Raw genomic sequence first — 24,465 nt, 5'->3', positions numbered from 1 at the left:
AATGATAAAAGAGGAATTCCTACTATATTGGAATTCAAATGTTTAGATGAGAGAAGTGGAACTTTTGGCTTAAAGGAGTTAATGGTTATTTTTATGTATTTTTTAAGAAGAATTTTAATAGATTTATTACAGGGAACAGAGGAAATTTTCCATGATAATTGGACTGCACTCATTGAAATGAGAAAAAGAAGGATTTCAATTTTATTCAAAAAAATAGGTATTGATATTTTAGTTAAAAGATGAATTTCCATGATAATTGAGAAAAGATGGATTTGAATTAAATTCTAATGTCAAAAGATGAATTTCCATCATAATTCTACCTAATTAATTAAGGTTGAGAATTTATGTGGAAAAAAGAAAATCTTGGATAATTGAATTAAAAAAATCACTAAATGGATATTTACCCAAAAACTAGATGTTTAGTTGAAAGTAATCCTGGTAGAACTAAACTGAATGAATTTAGTTAGACTACGTGAGGTCGGACAGTAAACCTAATTGTCCTTCTCTCAAACTAAATCAGACAAAAACTTCGTGACCAATTCCAGTTACTAAATCCAAAGAATAGACTACTGGAACTAATTTAGTTTTTCCCTGACCAATCTCACCAAGAATCTAGTTGGATAAATGGATAAAATGACGGGTAGATTACCCTCATGAGAGATCAAGGACCCTCATTATTGAAACTGGGAATTATTGGAAAAAGGGTCTTTGGAACCAATCTCAAACTGGAATCTCACTTGCATTGGAAGCTCTGTTTTTCATTCAAAGGACTGTTTTACGCCAGAATGCTAGAGAAAGCATTTGGCTTATATTTTTCTGAAGGAGGTTCGTTGGAACAACTGCCGGGAGTCGTCAAGGGATGTCGCCTACGGCAAAGCCTGTCTTCCGGTATGATGGGCGAGGGCCGATGAAGCGGTCCCTGAGTGAAGTGCTAGGACACCTAAGGAGGATCCTAGAGGGTTCTGACCAGGCGGGTTGCTAGGACACCCAGGCGTACTTCGAGGAAGATATCTGATGGACAAAAAGGAAAGGTTTTGGAAACAAAAATTTAATACTGGATCTTGTTGGGGTTGGCCAGCTGGTCTTCAACGGAGAGTTCAGATGATGCATTTTTGTAATACAATGGACTTGGAATTTTGGAAAATGATGATCGGAAATATTATGATTTTATTCAAGGATTGTCTTAAAGCCAATTGAATCTATTATAAATGGCAATTGATGATCAGAAATATTATGATTTTATTCAAGGATTGTCTTAAAGCCAGTCGAATCTGTTATAAATGGCAATTTCATATTGGGTGTGTATGTGGTGTGTCTATTTGATTTTTGTATGAATCGCCGACTAGGGGACCTGGGAACTCTTTTCCTCGGTACGCGGGCAAAAACCCAATCAAATCTTTATAAAGGAATCCCACTAATTCAGTGGTCGGGTGATTGGCTAACCCATGGGCCGGATGGGGTAGGCTGGATTGGAGGATTCCTAAGAAACAACTAGATACGATCAGTTACGTTAATCAGTTTAAATCCTGAGAAGACCTTGTTCTGTGGGAAGGGATCATCGTCTGTGCCTCGGAAATGAGGAAAAAAGGGGTGATTCCATGGACCAAGTGAAAGTCTCTTCTTGATCTAACCATGTGACTTCAGGCTTGGTCAGATCAGTTTAATTTAGTCATGACTTGACTCGTTAGAGTAATCTCCTAGTTAAAAGATTTTTCACCTTCCTGGCGGAATCACCCTTGCCTTCCGGGCGAGGGGAGTCTTCCGGGGGCCCGGTCTTGGAGGGACCGCCTCCAGGCTAGCCTTTTTTGTCCCGAACATCCGTAGGGTGAGGCCCCGAGTGTGCAGGACCCCCGCCCTGCGCGGGAGGCCAATGCCGCTTTCACCGACAGGGGCCCCAAAGCGGGCGGGCAGGGATCTCACAGCTGGATTCAGAGAGTTGTTGAAAGCTAATAAGGATAAACAAATTCTTATCAGAAATTGATAATAAAAATTCAAAAAAAGCATTTTTCATAATGTATTTTCATTCCATAAGCTTCTTTAATGAAGAATTTTAATCAAAGAATTTGTTTTTATAGATGGAAGTTCCCTATTTATCTGGTATTCCCGACCTCACCCAGTCTCAAGATATGACTGTGTTTGCCTTCGAGCAGCATCTCGTCTCTTCCGCTTCAACTCGAACAAGCCGAGCAAGACTCGCACACCATTTTGAGGATTTATATTTTCTTGACCCAGTGGAGAGACCGGCGTGAATAAGTGGTTTGCAAGGCAGTATGTCCATGCCTCTTGCGAGACCGGTGTGCAATGCTGTGGGTGGCAGAACCTCTCATTGGCAATGATTCTGTTAAAGCTAAAAATGGTGCGTGGTGTCATTCTATATCATTCGACGCCTCAGAATTTCAGACTTTCATGCCAAGTCTACAGACTCTTTAATTGTTTTATTCCTAAGGAGAAGATAATAGCTCCCTTGTCAGTAAGTGAACGTTTGTATCAGGGCATGACTATGGCCCAGTATCATCATCTTATGCGTCTCCTCTCGAGGAGATTTTGAATTCTTGAGCCGAGCTGCTCTATGTACATATTGTAACTTTTAGATAAATAAAGAAATGTTTTTTGGAGAAAAATTTCTTGTTGTATAAGTGATTGTTTATGAACTAAATTATGCCAATATTACTCTAAACTAAGCTTAATTTCTATTATCCTCTAAAAACCTCTACAAAATTGAAGAGATTGGAGCTTCTCTCTCTCTTCAATCTTCCTTGGTGACTCCTACGACATACCAAACCAATTGATTGGTTGGGGGCCTCTACAATGACTAAAGAATCAAACATTTTAGGAGGTAAAGAGTGGATTATGGTCTTTTTTCCATAATTTCTAAATGTTTCTTTCTTCTCAACCCCTCTCAAGCTTGAGAAGCTTTAATTTGAATAGCTTTTGAATATTATTGAAATGTTTTAAAGTATTGTAATAAAAAAAAACATAAATTTTTATTTATGCTTAATTTTAATGGTTTTTAAGCATTTCTCTCTCTCTCTCTCTCTCTCTCTCTCTCTCTCTCTCTCTCCCCCCAAAGAAAGGTCATTCCTATGACCTATTCTCAATCCAAATGAAGCTTCTCATGAAGCACTTCTCTAATCCAAACAAAAGTAATTTTTATGCTTGTTTATTTGGAGGCCAAAATAATGGATTTTTAATGCTTTTATGATATTTATTTCATAGAGAAGTTATGAATCAATCCATAATTGGATAATGATCCAATTAGTGGTCATTCTAATCATACTAATAATATTAAACTTTATTCTCTCAATTAAATTGAGAATTATCAATAATAGTAGCGGAGCTATGGTAAAATTTTTATAAAATAAACACATAAAACATTTTCATTCATAATATGAAAAGAGGACTTCCTACCATATTCTAGGAATTATCATCCTAGATTAATTGAATTATTCTCATTGTAATCATAAAGAAATTTATTTTTATGATTATGCATAATTAGTAAATTAGGAAAAAGAGAAATTTTTGGTAATTTATTTTTATGTTAAAAGAGTAATCCCCAAGACATTGGAAATCCATGTATTCCAATGATTTAGAGAATAAATTTGGAATGCTAAAATAATGTATAATTCATGAAAGATTTTAGTTAAATTTATCTTTTTGTATAGATAAACTTTTATGATGAAAGAGGAATTCCCACCATATTGAAATTCAAATATTTAAATAAGGGAAGTATAATTCCTAGTGCAAAGGAATTAACAAAGATTTTTTATGTAATTTTTAAGAGAAAATATAGTTAAATTTATCTTTTTGAATAGATAAATTTTTTATGATGAAAGAGGAATTCCCACCATATTGGAATCCAGTTAATTAAATGATGAATGTGTCCTAGTGCAAAGTAATTAATGGAGATTTGTATTTAAATTTTAAGAGAAAAATTTAATTAAATTTATCTTTTTGCATAGATAAGTTTAAATGATAAAAGAGGAATTCCTACTATATTGGAATTCAAATGTTTAGATGAGAGAAGTGGAAATTTTAGCTTAAAGGAGTTAATGGTTATTTATATGTATTTTTTAAGAAAAATTTTAATAGTTTTAATATAGGGAACAGAGGAAACTTTCCATGGTAATTGGACTGCACTCATTGAAATGAGAAAAAGAAGGATTTCAATTTTATTCAAAAAAATAGGTATTGATATTTTAGTTAAAAGATGAATTTCCATGATAATTGAGAAAAGATGGATTTGAATTAAATTCTAATGTCAAAAGATGAATTTCCATCATAATTCTACCTAATTAATTAAGGTTGAGAATTTATGTGGGAAAAAGAAAATCTTGGAAAATTGAATTGGAAAAATCACTAAATGGATATTTACCCTAAAACTAGATGTTTAGTTGAAAGTAATCCTGGTAGAACTAAACTGAATGAATTTAGTTAGACTACGTGAGGTCGGACAGTAAACCTAATTGTCCTTCTCTCGAACTAAATCAGACAAAAACTTCGTGACCAATTCCAGTTACTAAATCCAAAGAATAGACTATCGGAACTAATTTAGTTTTTCCCTGACCAATCTCACCAAGAATCTAGTTGGATAAATGGATAAAATGACGGGTAGATTACCCTCATGAGAGATCAAGGATCCTCATTATTGAAACTGGGAATTATTGGAAAAAGGGTCTTTGGAACCAATCTCAAACTGGAATCTCACTTGCATTGGAAACTCTGTTTTTCATTCAAAGGACTGTTTTACGCCAGAATGCTGGAGGAAGCATTTGGTTTATGTTTTTTTAAAGGAGGTTCATTGGAACAGCTGGCGGGGAGTCGTCAAGGGATGTCGCCCCCGCAGGCAAAGCCTGCAGGTCTTGACCAGCCTCGGTACGGTTAAAATGGTTCGTTTCTGGTACGATGGGCGAGGGCCGACGAAGGGGTCCCTGAGTGAAGTGCTAGGACACCTAAGGAGGATCCTAGAGGGTTCTGACCAGGCGATGCACGGGCTCGCAGTTGCTAGGACACCCAGGCGTACATCGAGGAAGATATCTAATGGACAAAAAGGAAAGGTTTTGGGAACAAAAAATTGATACTGGATCTCGTTGGTTGGCCAGCTGGTCTTCAACGGAGAGTTCAGATGATGCATTTTTGTAATACAATGGGACTTGGAATTTTGGAAAATGATGATAAAAAATATTATGTTTTTATTCAAGGATTGTCTTAAAGCCAGCCAAATATTTTATAAATGGCAATTTCATATTGGGTGTGTATGTGGTGTGCCTATTTGATTTTTGTATGAATCGCCGGCTAGGGAGCTTGGAAACTCTTTTCCTCGGGGCAAAAACCCAATCAAATCTTTATAAAGGAATCCCACCAATTCAGTGGTCGGGTGGTTGGCTAACCCATGGGCCGGATCAAAGGATTCTTGAGAAACAACTAGATGCGATCAATTACGTTAATCAGTTTAAATCTTGAGAAGACCTTGTTCTGTGGAAAGGGATCATTAGCTGTGCCTCACAAATGAGGAAAAAAATGGTGATTCCATGGACCAAGTGCAAGTCTCTTCTTGATCTGACCATGTGACTTCATGCTTGGTCATATCAGTTTAATTTAGTCATGACTTGACTCGTTAGAGCAATCTCCTAGTTAAAAGATTTTTCACCTTCCTGGTGGAATCGCCCTTACCTTTCGAGCGAGGGGAGTCTTCCAAGCCCAGTCTCGGAGGGACTGCCCCCGGGCTAGCCTCTCGTCCTGGACATCCACGGGCAAGGCCCCGAGTGTGCAGGACTCCTGTCCCACACACGGGAGGCCGATGCCGCTTCCGCCGTCGGGCAGGAGCCCCGGAGCAGGCGGGCGGGGACCTCACATCATGATTCTGACAAAACGATATTTTTGTTAACTTAACTTTGTCATCAGATTTATGACTTTAATTTTTGAGATTATTTCATAAATAAATAAATATTCCATCATAATTCTTGAAAACAAGATTCACTCTGATAATTTTACTAACCAATATTCACAACCACAAATTTGGAATCTTTTGCAAAACATCATTTATTATCAAAAGTTTTTGATATATACATAGAGCGTCTCGGCTCCAAAAGTCACCGCCTCAATTGCGTATGCATAAAAAGGTGATATTGCGATGGAGACATGCTATGATATACACGATTCATCACTGATAATGGTGCTGTAATTCTTCTCCTAGGAATAAAGCGGCTAAGAAGTCTAAAAATATGGCAAGAAATTCTAAAATTCTGAGTTGAGTGATTATAGAGTTGTACATAATGAATAACTCCTAGCCTTATCAAGATCATGGCTAGCAAGATATTCTATCTGAGTCTCTCTTGTTGATTGGTATTGACGTGAATACTTCGCCCTCCAGAGAACCACATATGCTGAAATCGAAATCGGGAAAATTTCCCTTGCCCTGAAAACAGGGATGATTCCACCTTTTTTATTTTCTTAACAAATTTTCTAACAAGTTCAAGAGATTAAACTATCCTTCACGTGATTAAACCAGATAGAAGGAAAACTATCACTGACTTAATTTGAAGAAATCAACGCTTTTTCCTAACTGAAATCAGGCACAACCGTTGATCTAATCATCTGAGAAAATCAACACTTTCTTCCTAACCAAAATCAGGCATAGCCGTTGACCTACTCATTTGAGAAATTCTTCAGGGTTTTATTTAACTACTCGAATTCTAAGTGTATTCCTATTATTTCAATTTAATTATTAAAACTCCACTGATTCCAGCCTACCCCATCCGGCCCATGGGTTAGCCCACCACCTAACTAATGGAATCGGTAGAACCAGACAATTACTCACCCACCCATAATTGATTGCCTTTCTTCACTTTTGCTTTCGAATACAGATACGCACACACTCCTCTTTAAAACTTCAACATATAAAATAATCCATTGATAAACAGTTATTGGTTACAGATATCGTAACTCAAAATTTCCATCCAGTCTCTTATTTCTCAAAAAAAGTATCACTCTGGACTCTCTGTTGAGACCCACTAGTCAGCAATGAGATGCAGTAAAATAGATTACAATAATCATTTCGTCCATCATACATATCTTCCATGACATACGCATGGGTGTCCTAGGCACTGCGAGCCCATGCATCGCCTGGTCAAAACCCTCTAGGATGCTCCTTAGGTGTCCTCGCACTTCACTCAGGGACCGCTTCATCGACCCTCATCCATCGTATTGGAAGCACACCATTTTTCAACCATACCAAGGCTGGTCAAGACCTGGGCAGGCTTTGCCACATGAGCCATCCTTTGAACACTCCCCGCCAGCTGTTGCAACCAAACTTCCCTTAGAAAAACATATACCAAATGCTCCCTCCAGCATTCTGGTGTAAGACAGTCCTTTAAGAAAACAGGGTTTCTATGCAAGTTTTGAGTTTGATTTTCTTTTGAATACAATGAGTATTTCTTGAATTAGTATATCCCCAAAACTTCTTGTACGGAATTTTGAATTTCATACCAGAATTCCTCGAATTCTGTAACCTTGATCCACATATCAATTCCAAGGGTCTCAAACTTAGCTTTAGATTTGGCGGGAGTTTTGAGTGTATTTTTCTAAACTGGTCACACCTTCTTTCCTTGAAATTGATGGAAGAGTTTGGTCTTGGTCATAGTCCGATTCACAGTTCGAGTCAGATATAAGATTTTTTCTGAATTATCTTTCTCGAAAAGGTTTAATAATTCAGTTCTATTCTACTGAATTTCTTTCTTTGAATATTCACTTAATTGATTTCTAAATTAGTTATGAATTCCAATGAGGAATGAATTAATGAATTATCTCAATATTTTTATCTTGATAGATTTCTTGGATAGGAATAACACTTTAAAAATAAAAAGAATTTCTTTATGCATCTACTTATGCATAAAAATAAATTTACATAATTATAATGCTTTTATAATTAAAAAATTCCACTATGCATCTTTCTATGCATAGAAATTAAATTTAATAAGAATAACACTTTTATAATTAAAAAAATTCTTTTATGCATCTTTCTATGCATAAAAATCAATTTTAATAAGAATAACACTTTTGTAATTAAAAAAATTTCTTTATGCATAAAAATTAAATTTATAAGAATAACACTTTTATAATTAAAAAAAATTCCATTATGCATCTTTCTATGCATAAAATCAATTTCAATGGGAATAACACTTTTATAATAAAAAAATTTTCCTTTATGCATCTTTCTATGCATAAAAATCAAGTTTAATAATTAATATCATTGATATCCATGCATATTCATAGGTGAATATGTACATGGAGTAATTAGAATATTTCTTTTAGATGCAAAATTGGTGCGAATTACTCTTTTAGAATAACATAAAAATAAACTTTCTTTTCCACAAAATTCTAGAAAATTTTGCCATAACCTCCTTTGTATGGCTGACCATTTCTCATTTTTTTCATTCTTTATTTTACTTAAATTAATCCAAATTAGATTCATAGAACTCTAATCCACACAATTTTCTAAATTCAAGAGAGTAAACAATAAGAAGAGTTTAATTAATCCCTTAGTTAATCTTTCTAAGATTAAGAAAGGCTGGAATGTAAAGAAGAGAAGGGGGTGGCCTTTTCATCAAGGCATAGCATTTGAATTTAATTCAATTAACTACAAAACATAAAAATCAAGAAAACCATAGATTTAAAATTTGTAAATAAGTAAAAAAATTAGCTTACATGGAGCTTGTAAGCTCTCCTTTGGCTTGAGGGATTGAGGGTTCTACTCTTGTTTGAAGCAAGAATGGCCACCAATTCACTTTGGAGAGGATTAGGCCAAAAACAATTGAATTATTAAGAAATTCAATGTAGATGGCTCAGGACAGGAGTAGAGTAACAGTGCATAAACAATAAGAAGAGTTTAATTAATCCCTTAGTTAATCTTTCTAAGATTAAGAAAGGCTGGAATGTAAAGAAGAGAAGGGGGTGGCCTTTTCATCAAGGCATAGCATTTGAATTTAATTCAATTAACTACAAAACATAAAAATCAAGAAAACCATAGATTTAAAATTTGTAAATAAGTAAGAAAATTAGCTTACATGGAGCTTGTAAGCTCTCCTTTGGCTTGAGGGATTGAGGGTTCTACTCTTGTTTGAAGCAAGAGTGGCCACCAATTCACTTTGGAGAGGATTAGGCCAAAAACAATTGAATTATTAAGAAATTCAATGTAGATGGCTCAGGGCAGGAGTAGAGTAACAGTGCATAAACACCATTAAGCTTTTACAAAGGGGGAGGCTTCTATTTATAGGAAAAAGTGAGCCTCTAACCAAGCAAATTGATTCTAGAATTTTCCAAATCACTTTGGTCAATTTTTGACCATTTTTGGTCAGTTCAGCTTACTTGTTGGATCTAAATTTGAAATAGGAGAGAGGAGAGATGAAATATCTCATTTTATTGATTAAAAATTGGTGTAATGATGAGAAAAAGGTGCCTACTTCATGAGGGGAGATCCCCACTCTGAGGTGTCAAAATTTAGTTTTTTAATTCTTTTCTTTGGTCCTTAGTCCACTCTTCATCTTATGGGAGCATTTACTCATTTTGGGGAGGTTTTTCTTTTATTCTTCAATTTATCTCCTTCCTACATTTGGATTAATCTTATTGGTCCATAAGAACCTTAATCCAAATTTTTCAGAAAATCTGGACCCTTAGGCTAAGGTCTTTTGTGCACATTATAATTTATTTCTAATGCACCTTAGGAATTTCTTTTTAAACTTCTATTTCGGGGGAATTTATTTTAATAAGAAGGGATATTTTTCCATCCAAAGATATCTAAAAACTGAATTACCTCTCTCTAGAATATTTTCTCTCTCTAGGCCAAAACAGGTAGTAGAAACAAGATCTTTTACTATTCTGAAAAGGGGATTGATTACAGGGGAAGAAACTAGACATCTTGAGGGGATAGGGAGGAATCTTACATCCTCTCCCACTTGAAAAACGCGAGATGTCCTCATCTCGCAAACTAGGGGTAATCCTGCATCAGTTCGGCTTCTTTCTGCAAGGTGGCGTCTTCAAAAGGATAGAACTTCCATTTGACTAATAATTCTCTCAGAATTCTGTTCGTGAGAACCTTCTCTCGAGAACATCAAGGATTTCTTCAGGTTGGAGTTCCATCTGCCCTTGGGTTGAAGAAGTTAAGAGTTCATCAAATTAAGCACTTCTTAAGGTTGGAGTTCCATCTGCCCTTGGGTTGAAGAAGTTAAGAGTTCATCAAATGAAGCACATGATTCGGGCTCGATACATACTTCTTAAGTAGGCTGACATGAAATACACATTGAAAAACCATTCAATTGAATACTTCTCAAGCTTGAGAGGGGTTGAGAAGTGAAAAACATTTAGAAGATTAAGAAAAACCATAAAGTCACACCTTACCTCTTGTTTTGCTCGATTCTCTATTCTTTTAGGAGAGGCCCCCAACCAATCAATTGGTTAGTATGTTGAGAGGAAAGCTCCAAGGAAGGTTGAAGAGAGAGAGAAGCTCCAATCTCTCCAAATTGTAGAGGATTTTTAGGGGATAATAGAAAATATGCTTATTCTAATGTAATATTGGCATGGTCTAGTTTCACAGATGAGAATACAAAAGAATGAGGGTCTATTTATAGGTGAGGGAGGCCACTAACTAAGTCCAACTAAGTTCTAGAATTTTCCAGCTTCAGTTTGGCTGAATTTGGACAAGATTTGGACCAGTTTGGCTCCCCTTTTGATTTGGTTTGATCAGGAGAGGAGAGAGAACTTCTTGTACTTCCCAAGAGATAGAGAACTTCTTTTGGGGCATACTCAAATGAAGACTATATTTGCTTCTTTGAATTTTCTGTCTGACCTCTTCTTATCTGCATATACATCCACCTTCTTTGGCGCATGTTGAGATCCTTCTGAGTGAAGATCCACTTTAAGCTCTGTCATCAAAGTGAATCTCAAACCCAGTAGGTAATGTCTCCACAACTTCAGGGCATAGACTACTAAAAGTAGCTCTAGGTCGTGGACAACATAATTTCTCTCATACGTTCTGAGTTTTCGGGATTCATAAGCCACTGCATGAACTTCCTGCATGAGCTCACCTCCTAGGGCAAAACCACTGGCATCAATTCTACTACCTCAAAGAGGGTAGTAGAGAGAAATTTGGTAGCTTCAGAAGGGGATTGGTTACCAAGGCGGTCTTCAACTTATCAAAAGCACTCTGACACCTGCTGCTGGGCAGACCATTGAAACGGGGTATTCTTCTTGAGAAGATTAGTCAGGGGGGAAGCTATGAGAGCATACTTAGGTATAAAAATTCTATACCAACCCGTTCATCCCAAGAATCCTCTAACTTCTTTCACTGTCTTTGGTTCAGGCCAATCTATGACTGCTTGGACTTTTGCAAAATCTAGAGAAATTCTGTCTTTGGATACCAGAAGGCGAACGCAGTCATATCTTGAGACTGGGTGAGGTCAGGAATACCAGATAAATAGGGAAACTCCATCTATAAAAATAATTTCTTTGATTAAAATTCTTCATTAAAAAAGCTTACGGAATGAGAATACATTATGAAAATGTTTTTTTTTGAGTTTTTATTATCAATTTCTGATAAGAATTTATTTATCTTTATTAGCTTTCAGCAAAGCTCTGATACCAACTATGAGATCCCTCTACCCCCTCCGTGCACCCCCTTCGTGCACCACCGGACTCCCGGTAGCTGACAGCGGAAGCAGCCCCCTTATGCGCGAGGCAGGGTTTCTCACTCAGGGCCTCGCCCATGAATGTCCGGGCACAAGACTAGGCTGGTGGTCACTCCGAAAACCGAAACCGGGAAAATATCCCATGCTCGGAAAGCGAGGACAATTCCACCTTTTTGAATTTTCTTAACGAATTTTTCTAATGAGATCAATTCTAAACTATCCTTCACCTGAATAAACCAGATAGAAGAAAACTATCACTGATATATTTTGATCATCTGAGTAAATTCAATGCTTTTTTCCTAATCAAGTTCAAGCACAGCCGTTGATCCACTCATTTGAGAAATTTATCAAGGAATTAACTAGCTACTCGAATCCTAGCGCGTAATCCTAAGATTTTTCAGTTTGATTATTAAAACTCCACTGATTCCAGCGTAACCCCATCCGGCCCATGGGTTAGCCACCTCCCTGTCCCACTAGAATCGGTAGATCCAAACAAGTACTCACCCACCCACCATAATTGAAATGCCTTTCTTAACTTTAGCTTTAGAAAACAGATACGCACACACTCCTCTTTAAAACTTTAATATAAAAATATTCCATTGACAAAACAGATATGGTCACAAATTTCATAATTCAAAATTTCCATTCAATCCCTTGTTTCACAAAAACAATACCACTCTGGACTCTCCATTGGGACCAGCTGCTCTGCTGGTCACAGCAATTAGATCCAGTAACAGATTACAATAATCATTTCATCAACATACATATATATATATTCCTCGACATACGTATGGGTGTCCTAAGCATCGCGAGCCCGTGCATCGCCTGGTCAGAAAACCCTCCAGGATCCTCAGGTGTCCTGGCACTTCACTCAGGGACCGCTTCGTCGGCCCTCGCCCATCATACCGGAAGCACACCAATTTTCACCATACCCAGGCTGGTCAAGACGTGGGTAGGTTTTTGCCGCGTGAGCTGTCCCTCGAACATACCCCGCCAGCTCTTGCAACCGAACTTCCCTTAGATAAACATATATGCCAAATGCTCCCTCCAGCATTCTGGCGTAAGACAGTCCTTTAAGAAAACAGGGTTTCTATGCAAGTTTTCTGTTTTGATTTTGTTTGAAAACCATGAATAAACTTAAATCCGTATCTCAATACTTCTAGATCCAGGTTTGAATTCCAAACACAATCCTTCGAATTCTGCTAACTTGATCCTTAGATCAAAATCAAAAGTCTTAACTTAGTTTCAGATTCGGTGGGGGATTTGAGTACATTTTTCCTGAACTCGGCACATCGTCATTGATTGAAACTGACGAAGGAATTAGGTCTTGGTCAATAGTCTGAATCAGAGTTTGGGTCTAGAAAGGTTCTTCCTAAACTATCTTTCTCAAAAGGTATTATTTCAATTTCTCTTTTTCTAAAATTTCGTTCAACGAATATTTGCTTATAGATTTCTAAAACATGAATTTCTTATATGAGGAATAAAATAATCATTTATCTCGATCTCCGACTTCGATAGTTTAATTGAATTATCTCATTACCATCTTAGTGAATATGAAACTGTAGCATTTCTTCTCACAGATTATCTACTTATTCATTTTTCTAATTTTTACGAAAATTAAACAGAGGATTAAGGAGAACCCTTATTTAATTATAAAGATTCTATATGCATCTAATTATGCAAAAAACCAAATCTGATGAAAATCACACTTCTATCATCAAAAAAATCATTTATGTTGAAAATCACTCTTTTATCATAAAAGAATTTCTTTTATGTATATGTTTATGCATATAAATCATTTATGATGAAAATCACTCTTTTAATATAAAAGAATTTCTTTTATGCATATGTTTATGCATAAAAATCATTTATGATAAAAATCACACTTTTAATATTTAAAAAATATCTTTTATGCATATGTTTATGCATAAAATCATTTATGATAAAAATCACACTTTTAATATAAAAAAATATCTTTTATGCATATGTTTATGCATAAAAATCATTTATGATAAAAGTAACACTTTTATAATAAAAAATATTCTTTTATGCATACTTTTATGCATAGAAATCAATAATGATAAAAGTAACACTTTTATAATTAAAAAAATATTCTTTTATGCATAGAAATCAATAATGATAAAAGTAACACTTTTATAATAATAAAAATATTCTTTTATGCATACTTTTATGCATAGAAATAAATAATGATAAAAGTAACACTTTTATAATAAAAAAATATTCTTTTATGCATACTTTTATGCATAGAAATCAATAATGATAAAAGTAACACTTTTATAATTAAAAAAATATTCTTTTATGCATACTTTTATGCATAGAAATCAATAATGATAAAAGTAACACTTTTATAATAAAAAAATATTCTTTTATGCATAGAAATCAATAATGATAAAAGTAACAGTGTATAATTAAAAAATATTCTTTTATGCATACTTTAATGCATAGAAATCAATAATGATAAAAGTAACACTTTTATAATTAAAAAAAATCTTTCATGCATACTTTTATGCATAAAAATCAATAATGATAAAAGTAACACTTTTATAATTAAAAAAATTCTTTTATACATATTTTTATGCATAAAAATCAATAATGATAAAAGTAACACTTTTATAATTAAAAAAATTCTTTTATACATACTTTTATGCATAAAAATCAATATGATGAAAGTAACTCTTTTGTAATAAAAAAAAAACTTTTATGCATACTTTAATGAAGACCATATCTACTTCTTCAAACTTTCTGTCTGTCCTCTTCTTATTTGCATACTGCATCTGTCGATCCTAGGCAGCTTTAATATCTTTACGAACTGACTGCATCTGCTGCTCCATGTCGTCAAGCATCTGTCTGGACATCTCGACCCTAATCAACGGGTCGGACCAAGTTAATGGAGTTAAGCAATCTTGTCCATACAGAGCTTTAAAAGGGCTCATCCCGATACTTCGGTGATAACAAGCATTGTAGGCGAACTCGACTAGGTGCAGATAGCTTAGCCACTTCTTGGGTTCCCTACCACATAGCATGACCAAAGTATATCTTTGATTACTTGGTTTACCCTTTCAGTTTGACCATCGGTCTCAGGGTGATGAGTTGTGCTGAGATCCAACAAAGTTCCCACTGCTTCGAAAAATGCAGTCCAGAACCCTGAAGTAAATTTGGGATCTCGATCACTTACTATTCTCCTAGGTAGGCCATGCAATCTAAAGATTTCTTTGAGGAACACTCTGGCCACATCCACTGCAGTGTAGGTTTCTTTTACTGGGATCAGATGGGCAACTTTGTGGTAGTCTGTCAACTACCACAAAAATGGAGTTGTAACCTGATTGCACTGAAGGTAATCTAGTAATAAAGTCCATACTGATACATTCCCACTTCATCTGGGGGATGTCCAATGGATGTAACTTCCCAGGCATTTTTACTCTTTCAGCTTTGACTTTCTGGCATGTCAGACATTGACGTACATGATTCAGTACATCCTTTTCAGACCAGGCCAAAAGAAGCTTTTCTTTACAGACATGTAGGTTTTGATGAAACCTGGATGTCGTGCTATAAGGCTGTCATGGGCTTTATTCCAAATTTGATCCTTGGTTCCCTCATTATTGGAAATGCATAGCCTACGATTATAATACATAATGCCATCATCCAGGCTGTACCCTTGAACTCTGTTCAACTCCTGTGGAGTTTTGCTTTCCTGCATAAGAAGGGTAGCAATAGGGCCAAAGAATCTATCCTGCATGATCTTCTCTCTTGCTTCAATAATCAAAGGATTTGTTATTACAGTAATTGCAAGCAAGGAGGCTTTTCTACTGAGGGCATCTGCTACCACATTTTCTTTTCTTGGGCGGTACTTGATTTCAAAATCAAATTCCTCCAGGGTCTGCATCCACCTTCTTTGGCGCATGTTGAGGTCCTTCTGAGTAAAGATCCACTTTAAACTCTGATGGTCTGTCATCAAAGTGAATCTTTTTCCCAGTCTCTCCACAACTTTAAGGCATAGACTACTGAAAGTAATTCCAGGTCATGAATAGCATAATTCCTCTCATGCGTTCTGAGCTTTCGGGATTCATAGGCCACTGCATGACCTTCCTGCATGAGTGCACCTCCCAGGGCAAAACCACTTACCACCTCAAAGGGTAGAGAGAAATCTAGCAGCTTCAGAACAGGACTGGTTACCAAGGTGGTCTTCAGCTTATCAAAAGCACTCTCGCACCTGGCAGACCACTGAAATGGGGTATTCTTTTTGAGAGGTTTAGTCAGGGGGGAAACTATGAGAGCATACTTTGGTATAAAAATTCTATACCAACCAGTCAATCCCAAGAATCCTCTGACTTCTTTCACTATCTTTGGTTCAGGCCAATCTATGACTGCTTGAACTTTCGCGGAATCTAGAGAAATTCCATCTTTGGATACCAAAAAGCCCAAGTATTCAACGTGGTCGGCAGAGAAAGTGCATTTGCTCTTTTTGGCAAAGAGTTGGTGCTTCCTTAGAATCTCAAGGACTTTTTGGACATGAGTCTCATGGTTAGCTGCATTCTTTGGGTAAATCAGAATGTCATCAAAGAAAACTAGAACAAAATCATCCAAGTATTCTCTGAGGATGTCCTACATTAGGTGATTGAATGTAGCTGGGGCACTAGCTAATCCGAACAGCATGATAGTAAATTCATAATGCCCATAGCGAGCATTGATGGTGGTCGTTTTCGGTATATCTTGATCATTGATCCTGATCTGGTAATACCCAGATTTGAGATCTATCTTTGTGAAGATCTGGGCTCCATTTAGCCTATCCAAAAGCTCATCAATTCTTGGGATAGGATACTTATTCTTAACTGTCATCTGATTTAGACCTCTGTAGTCCACACAGAGTGTAAGCGTTTCATCTTTCTTTTTCTGAAAGAGAACTGGCGCACCCCAAGGTGAAACACTGGGTCTTACAAACCCTTGTTCTAACAGCTGTCTAAGCTGTTCCTTGAGTTTGATGGCTTCAGGAACTGGTATTTTGTACGTGCGCAGGGCTACTGGTGGTTGAGCTCTGGGGGTCAATTCAATCACGTGATCGACTTCTCGAATTGGAGGCATTTCAGTTAGCTCTGCTGGGAATAGATCATCAAATTCATTCAACCATTCTGGTTCTTTAGCCTTAAGCTTTGATTCTACTGGGTTCATTTTGACAACATAAATTTGCTGCTTCTTTCTAAGTCCTTTCAGCAACCTAGAAGCTTTTACTAACTGAAGGTCTGGGGATCCGGAAACTCCAGTTCCTTGAACTTTGTGCCCGTGAAGGTCATGGAAGGAAATGGTTCCATTGTGTATGATAGCTTGATTTTTGTGGAGCCAATCCATTCCAAGGATCCCACCAGAAACTCCTAGAGGTAAGACTTTGAACTGACAGTCGGTTACATTACCATCTAGATTGAACTGGATAAGATCTGTCTCATGGTGAGTGAAAAGAGTCTTCCCACTGGCCAATTCAACTTGCATAGGTTTCCCTGATTTCTGTTTTAAGACTAGCTTACGCAAGCATCCAGGGAAAATGAATGAATGAGAACTGCCTGAATCAATCAAAAGCTTCAAAGGCTTACCCTGATATTCTGCTGGAGTATGGATGATTGAGAACTGATGGTTAGGTCCTTGGTTTTCAATTGCAGCAAAGATCTTCCCTCTTTCCTCTTCTACTACATTTGAAATTGTGAGTGCTCTGGCTGCTGCAATCTGAGGTGGAATTCTTTCTCTTTGGTTGCCCCAGTTCTGGAAAGGAGTTCTGAGCTTACTCTGGACAGAGGCAGATGGCTAAGCTAGAGTTCTTCTGGGGTTTCCCTGGCTTGGGCGAGACGGACCCTGATTAGACTGGTATGAAGGGGTTGGTCTCTGAACTCGGGAAAATGCTTTTTTGAGTTTTTATTAATCAATTTTTGATAAGAATTTATTTATCTTTATTAGCTTTCAGCAAAGCTTTGATACCAACTATGAGATCCCTCTGCCCCCTCTGTGCACCGGACTCCCGGTAGCTGACAGCGGAAGTAATCCCCTTATGCGCGAGGCAGGGTTTCTCACTCGGGGTCTCACCCACGAATGTCCGGACACGAGACTAGGCTGGTGGTCACTCCGAAAACCGAAACAGGGAAAATTTCCCATGCCTAGAAAGCGGGGACGATTCCACCTTTTTGAATTTTCTTTAACGAATTTTTCTAACGAGATCAATTCTAAACTATCCTTCACCTGAATAAACCAGATAGAAGAAAACTATCACTGATATATTTTGATCATCTGAGTAAATTCAATGCTTTTTTCCTAATCAAGTTCAAGCACAGCCATTGATCCACTCATTTGAGAAATTTATCAGGGAATTAACTAGCTACTCGAATCCTAGCGTAATCCTAAGATTTTTCAGTTTTATTATTAAAACTCCACTGATTCCAATGTAACCCCGTCCGGCCCATGGGTTAGCCACCTCCCTGCCCCACTGGAATCGATAGATCCAAACAAGTACTCACCCACCCACCATAATTGAAATGCCTTTCTTAACTTTAGCTTTTAAAAACAGATACGCACACTCCTCTTTAAAACTTTAATATAAAAATAATCCATTGAGACAAAACGGATATGGTCACAGATTTCATAATTCAAAATTTCCATTCAATCCCTTGTTTCACAAAAACAGTACCACTCTGGACTCTCCATTGGGACCAGCTCTGCAGCTGGTCAGCAACAACGAGATCCAGTAATAACAGATTACAATAATCATTTCATCAATATACATATATATATCTTCCTCGACATACGTATGGGTGTCCTAAGCACCGCGAGCCCGTGCATCCCCTGGTCAGAACCCTCCAGGATCCTCCTTAGGTGTCCTGGCACTTCACTCAGGGACCGCTTCGTCGGCCCTCGCCCATCATACCGGAAGCACACCAATTTTCACCATACCCAGGCTGGTCAAGACCTGGACAGCTTTTTGCCGCGTGAGCTGTCCCTCGAACACACCCCGCCAGCTGTTGCAACCGAACTTCCCTTAGATAAACATATATACCAAATGCTCCCTCCAGCATTCTGGCGTAAGACAGTCCTTTAAGAAAATAGGGTTTTTATGCAAGTTTTCTGTTTTGATTTTGTTTGAAAACCATGAATAAACTTAAATCCGTATCTCAATACTTCTAGATCGAGGTCTGAATTCCAAACAAAATTCCTCGAATTCTGCTAACTTGATCCTCAGATCAAAATCAAAAGTCTTAACTTAGTTTCAGATTCGGTGGGGGATTTGAGTACATTTTTCCTGAACTCGGCACATCATCATTGATTGAAACTGACGAAGGAATTAGGTCTTGGTCAATAGTCTGAATCAGAGTTTGGGTTTAGAAAGGTTCTTCCTAAACTATCTTTCTCAAAAGGTATTATTTTAATTTCTCTTTTTCTAAAATTTCGTTCAACGAATATTTGCTTATAGATTTCTAAAACATGAATTTCTTATGTGAGGAATAAAATAATCATTTATCTCGATCTCCGACTTCGATAGTTTAATTGAATTATCTCATTACCATCTTAGTGAATATGAAACTGTAGCATTTCTTCTCACAGATTATCTACTTATTCATTTTTCTAATTTTTACGAAAATTAAACAGAGGATTAAGGAGAACCCTTATTTAATTATAAAGATTCTATATGCATCTAATTATGCATAAAATCCAATTCTGATGAAAATCACACTTTTATCATCATAAAAATCATTTATGTTGAAAATCACTCTTTTATCATAAAAGAATTTCTTTTATGCATATGTTTATGCATATAAATCATTTATGATGAGAATCACTCTTTTAATATAAAAGAATTTCTTTTATGCATATGTTTATGCATAAAAATCATTTATGATAAAAATCACACTTTTAATATTGAAAAAAATATCTTTTATACATAAAATCATTTATGATGAAAATCACACTTTTAATATAAAAAATATCTTTTATGCATATGTTTATGCATAAAAATCATTTATGATAAAAGTAACACTTTTATAATAAAAAAAATTCTTTTATGCATAGAAATCAATAATGATAAAAGTAACACTTTTATAATTTAAAAAATATTCTTTTATGCATACGTTTATGCATAGAAATCAATAATGATAAAAGTAACACTTTTATAATAAAAAAAATATTCTTTTATGCATACTTTTATGCATAGAAATCAATAATGATAAAACTAACACTTTTATAATAAAAAAATATTCTTTTATGCATACTTTTATGCATAGAAATCAATAATGATAAAAGTAACACTTTTATAATAAAAAAATATTCTTTTATGCATAAAAATCAATAATGATAAAAGTAACACTTTTATAATTTAAAAAAAAATCTTTTATGCATAGAAATCAATAATGATAAAAGTAACACTTTTATAATAATAAAAATATTCTTTTATGCATAAAAATCAATAATGATAAAAGTAACACTTTTATAATTTAAAAAAAATCTTTTATGCATACTTTTATGCATAAAAATCAATATGATGAAAGTAACTCTTTTGTAATAAAAAAAAAACTTTTATGCATAAAAATCGATAATGAAGAAAGTAACACTTTCATAATAAAAAATTTATCAATAAGTATCTTTCATAGAATTTAATTCTATTGAAAATCATTCTTTTATAAAAATTAATCAATATGCATCTTTCTATGCATGAATGAAAATGACACTTTTAGAATACTCTAACGATGGGGATTACTTTTTTTGATTAATAAAAGATGAAATTTATTTCATAAATTTTTAAAAAATTTTGCCATAACCTCCTTTGTATGGCTGACCATTTTTCAATTTTTAACTCACTAAAATTAATTAGAAGTTCACCAAGAGTATTTAAATCATTCTAGTGTGAACATTTTCTACTTATTTAAAAGAACATTATGAAAAACTTGATTTTATCCAATAATCAATCATCTAGGATAAAGATATTTTGAATTTACTAAAGAAGAGAGGGGAATGTCTTTTTTCAATGAGGCATAACATCCATTCAATTTAGAGAAGACAAAAATCATAAAAAACCATAAAAGAAATAGAAAAGAGAAGAATCTCCAACTTACATGGATAATTTGAGAGCTTTCCTTTGGCTTGATGGTTTGAGGGTTCTACTCTTGTTTGAAACAAGAGTGGCCACCAATCTTTTAGAAGAGGGAAGGTCAAAAACTAATGAATTATGAGTAAAATTCATAGTTTTTTGCACTTGGGAGAGGCAGGGTAATAGTGCAAAACACTATTGAGTTTCAACAAAGGGGAAGGCTTTCATTTATAGGAAAAAGTGAGCTTCTAACCAAGCCAACTGATTCTAGAATTTTCCAGATCAGTTTAGTCACTTTTTGACCATTTTTGGATCAGTTTAGTCCACTTTTTGGATCTAGTTGAAATAGGAGAGACGAGAGATAAAAATATCTCATTATTTGGGAGTTTAAAACTCATTAAAGCATGTGAAATAGGTGCCTCCTTCATGAGGGGAATTCCCCCATACTGAGGTGTCAAAAATGCATCATTTCATCTAAATATCTCTCTTTTTTAACTATTAACCTTGTCCTTAGTCAACTCTTCATCTTATGTGAGTATTTACTCATTTTTGGGGGATTTTCCTTTTATTCTTCTATTTATATCCTCTCTACATTTGGATGAATCTTATTGGTCCATAGAAACCTTAATTTAAAATTTTAAAAAAATCTTGACCCTCAGGATAATGCCTCTTGAACAGATTATACTTAATTTCTAATGCACCTTCTGAAAATATTTTTGAACTTATGTTTCAGGGGAACTTATTTTAATAAGATGAGAAATTTTTCCACCTAAAAATATTTAAAATCTGAATACTCTCTCTCTATAATATTTTCTCTCTCTAGGCCAAAACTGGTAGAAACAAGATCTTTTATATTTCTCAAGAGGGATTTGATTACAGCTGGGGAGGAATCTTACATTCTCTCCCACTTGAAAAATGCGAGATGCCCTCATCTCACAACTGGGGGTAATCCCGTAACAGATCGGTTTCATTCTCCCATGTAGCATCTTCAAAAGGATAGAACTTCCATTTTACCAATAATTCTCTGAGAATTCTATTCTTGAGAATCTTTTCTCAAATATCAGGAATTTCTTCAGGTTGGAGTTCCATCTGTCCTTGGGTTGAAGAGGTTAGGATTTCATCATCAAGCACATGATTTGGGCTTGGCACATATTTCTTTAGAAGGCCTACATGAAATACATTATGAACTTTGAGATGAGGAGGCAGAAGAAGCTCGTAGGCTAAGTCACCTACTTTCTTAGCAATCAAATATGGCCCACAATATCTGGGGGATAACTTCTTGTACTTCCCAAGAGACAGAGAACTTCTTTTGGGCCGTACTTTAATGAAGACCATATTTCTTTAGAAGGCCTACATGAAATACATTATGAACTTTGAGATGAGGAGGCAGAAGAAGCTCGTAGGCTAAGTCACCTACTTTCTTAGCAATCAAATATGGCCCACAATATCTGGGGGATAACTTCTTGTACTTCCCAAGAGACAGAGAACTTCTTTTGGGCCGTACTTTAATGAAGACCATATCTACTTCTTCAAACTTTATGTCTGTCCTCTTCTTATTTGCATACTGCATCTGTCGGTCCTGGGCAGCTTTAATATCTTTACGAACTGACTGCATCTGCTGCTCCATGTCGTCAAGCATCTATCTGGACATCTCGACCCTAATCAATGGGTCGGACCAAGTTAATGGAGTTAAGCAATCTTGTCCATTCAGAGCTTTAAAAGGGCTCATCCCGATACTTCGGTGATAAGAAGCATTGTAGGCGAACTCGACTAGGTGCAGATAGCTTAGCCACTTCTTGGGTTCCCTGCCACAGCATGACCAAAGTATATCTTTGATTACTTGGTTTACCCTTTCAGTTTGACCATCCGTCTCAGGGTGATAAGCTGTGCTGAGATCCAACAAAGTTCCCACTGCTTCGAAAAATGCAGTCCAGAACCCTGAAGTAAATTTGGGATCTCGATCACTTACTATTCTCCTAGGTAGGCCATGCAATCTGAAGATTTCTTTGAGGAACACTCTGGCCACATCCACTGCAGTGTAGGTTTCTTTTACTGGGATCAGATGGGCAACTTTGTGGTAGTCTGTCAACTACCACAAAAATGGAGTTGTAACCTGATTGCACTGAAGGTAATCTAGTAATAAAGTCCATACTGATACATTCCCACTTCATCTGGGGGATGTCCAATGGATGTAACTTCCCAGGCATTTTTACTCTTTCAGCTTTGACTTTCTGGCATGTCAGACATTGACGTACATGATTCAGTACATCCTTTTCAGACCAGGCCAAAAGAAGCTTTTCTTTACAGACATGTAGGTTTTGATGAAACCTGGATGTCGTGCTATAAGGCTGTCATGGGCTTTATTCCAAATTTGATCCTTGGTTCCCTCATTATTGGAAATGCATAGCCTACGATTATAATACATAATGCCATCATCCAGGCTGTACCCTTGAACTCTGTTCAACTCCTGTGGAGTTTTGCTTTCCTGCATAAGAAGGGTAGCAATAGGGCCAAAGAATCTATCCTGCATGATCTTCTCTCTTGCTTCAATAATCAAAGGATTTGTTATTACAGTAATTGCAAGCAAGGAGGCTTTTCTACTGAGGGCATCTGCTACCACATTTTCTTTTCTTGGGCGGTACTTGATTTCAAAATCAAATTCCTCCAGGGTCTGCATCCACCTTCTTTGGCGCATGTTGAGGTCCTTCTGAGTAAAGATCCACTTTAAACTCTGATGGTCTGTCATCAAAGTGAATCTTTTTCCCAGTCTCTCCACAACTTTAAGGCATAGACTACTGAAAGTAATTCCAGGTCATGAATAGCATAATTCCTCTCATGCGTTCTGAGCTTTCGGGATTCATAGGCCACTGCATGACCTTCCTGCATGAGTGCACCTCCCAGGGCAAAACCACTTGCATCAGTTATTACCACCTCAAAGGGTAGAGAGAAATTTGGCAGCTTCAGAATAGGACTGGTTACCAAGGTGGTCTTCAGCTTATCAAAAGCACTCTGGCACCTGGCAGACCACTGAAATGGGGTATTCTTTTTGAGAAGGTTAGTCAGGGTGGAAGCTATGAGAGCATACTTTGGTATAAAATTTCTATACCAACCAGTCAATCCCAAGAATCCTCTGACTTCTTTCACTGTCTTTGGTTCATGTCAATCTATGACTGCTTAAACTTTCGCGGAATCTAGAGAAATTCCATCTTTGGATACCAGAAAGCCCAAGTATTCAATGTGGTCATCAGCAGAGAAAGTGCATTTGCTCTTTTTGGCAAAGAGTTGGTGCTTCCTTAGAATCTCAAGGACTTTTTGGACATGAGTCTCATGGTTAGCTGCATTCTTTGAGTAAATCAGAATGTCATCAAAGAAAACTAGAACAAAATCATCCAAGTATTCTCTGAGGACCTGCATTAGGTGATTGAATGTAGCTGGGGCATTAGCTAATCCGAACGGCATGATAGTAAATTCATAATGCCCATAGCGAGCATTGATGGTGGTTGTTTTCAGTATATCTTGATCATTGATCCTGATCTGGTAATACCCAGATTTGAGATCTATCTTTGTGAAGATCTGGGCTCCATTTAGCCTATCCAAAAGCTCATCAATTCTTGGGATAGGATACTTATTCTTAACTGTCATCTGATTTAGACCTCTGTAGTCCACACAGAGTGTAAGCGTTCCATCTTTCTTTTTCTGAAAGAGAACTGG

The sequence above is a fragment of the Cibotium barometz genome, chromosome 8 (genome assembly GCF_041138505.1).
Source record: "Cibotium barometz isolate CiBa-2024 chromosome 8, ASM4113850v1, whole genome shotgun sequence".
Lineage (NCBI taxonomy): Eukaryota > Viridiplantae > Streptophyta > Polypodiopsida > Cyatheales > Cibotiaceae > Cibotium > Cibotium barometz.
The sequence above is the reverse complement of the archived record's forward strand: the minus strand, read 5'-3'. Positions refer to the sequence as shown.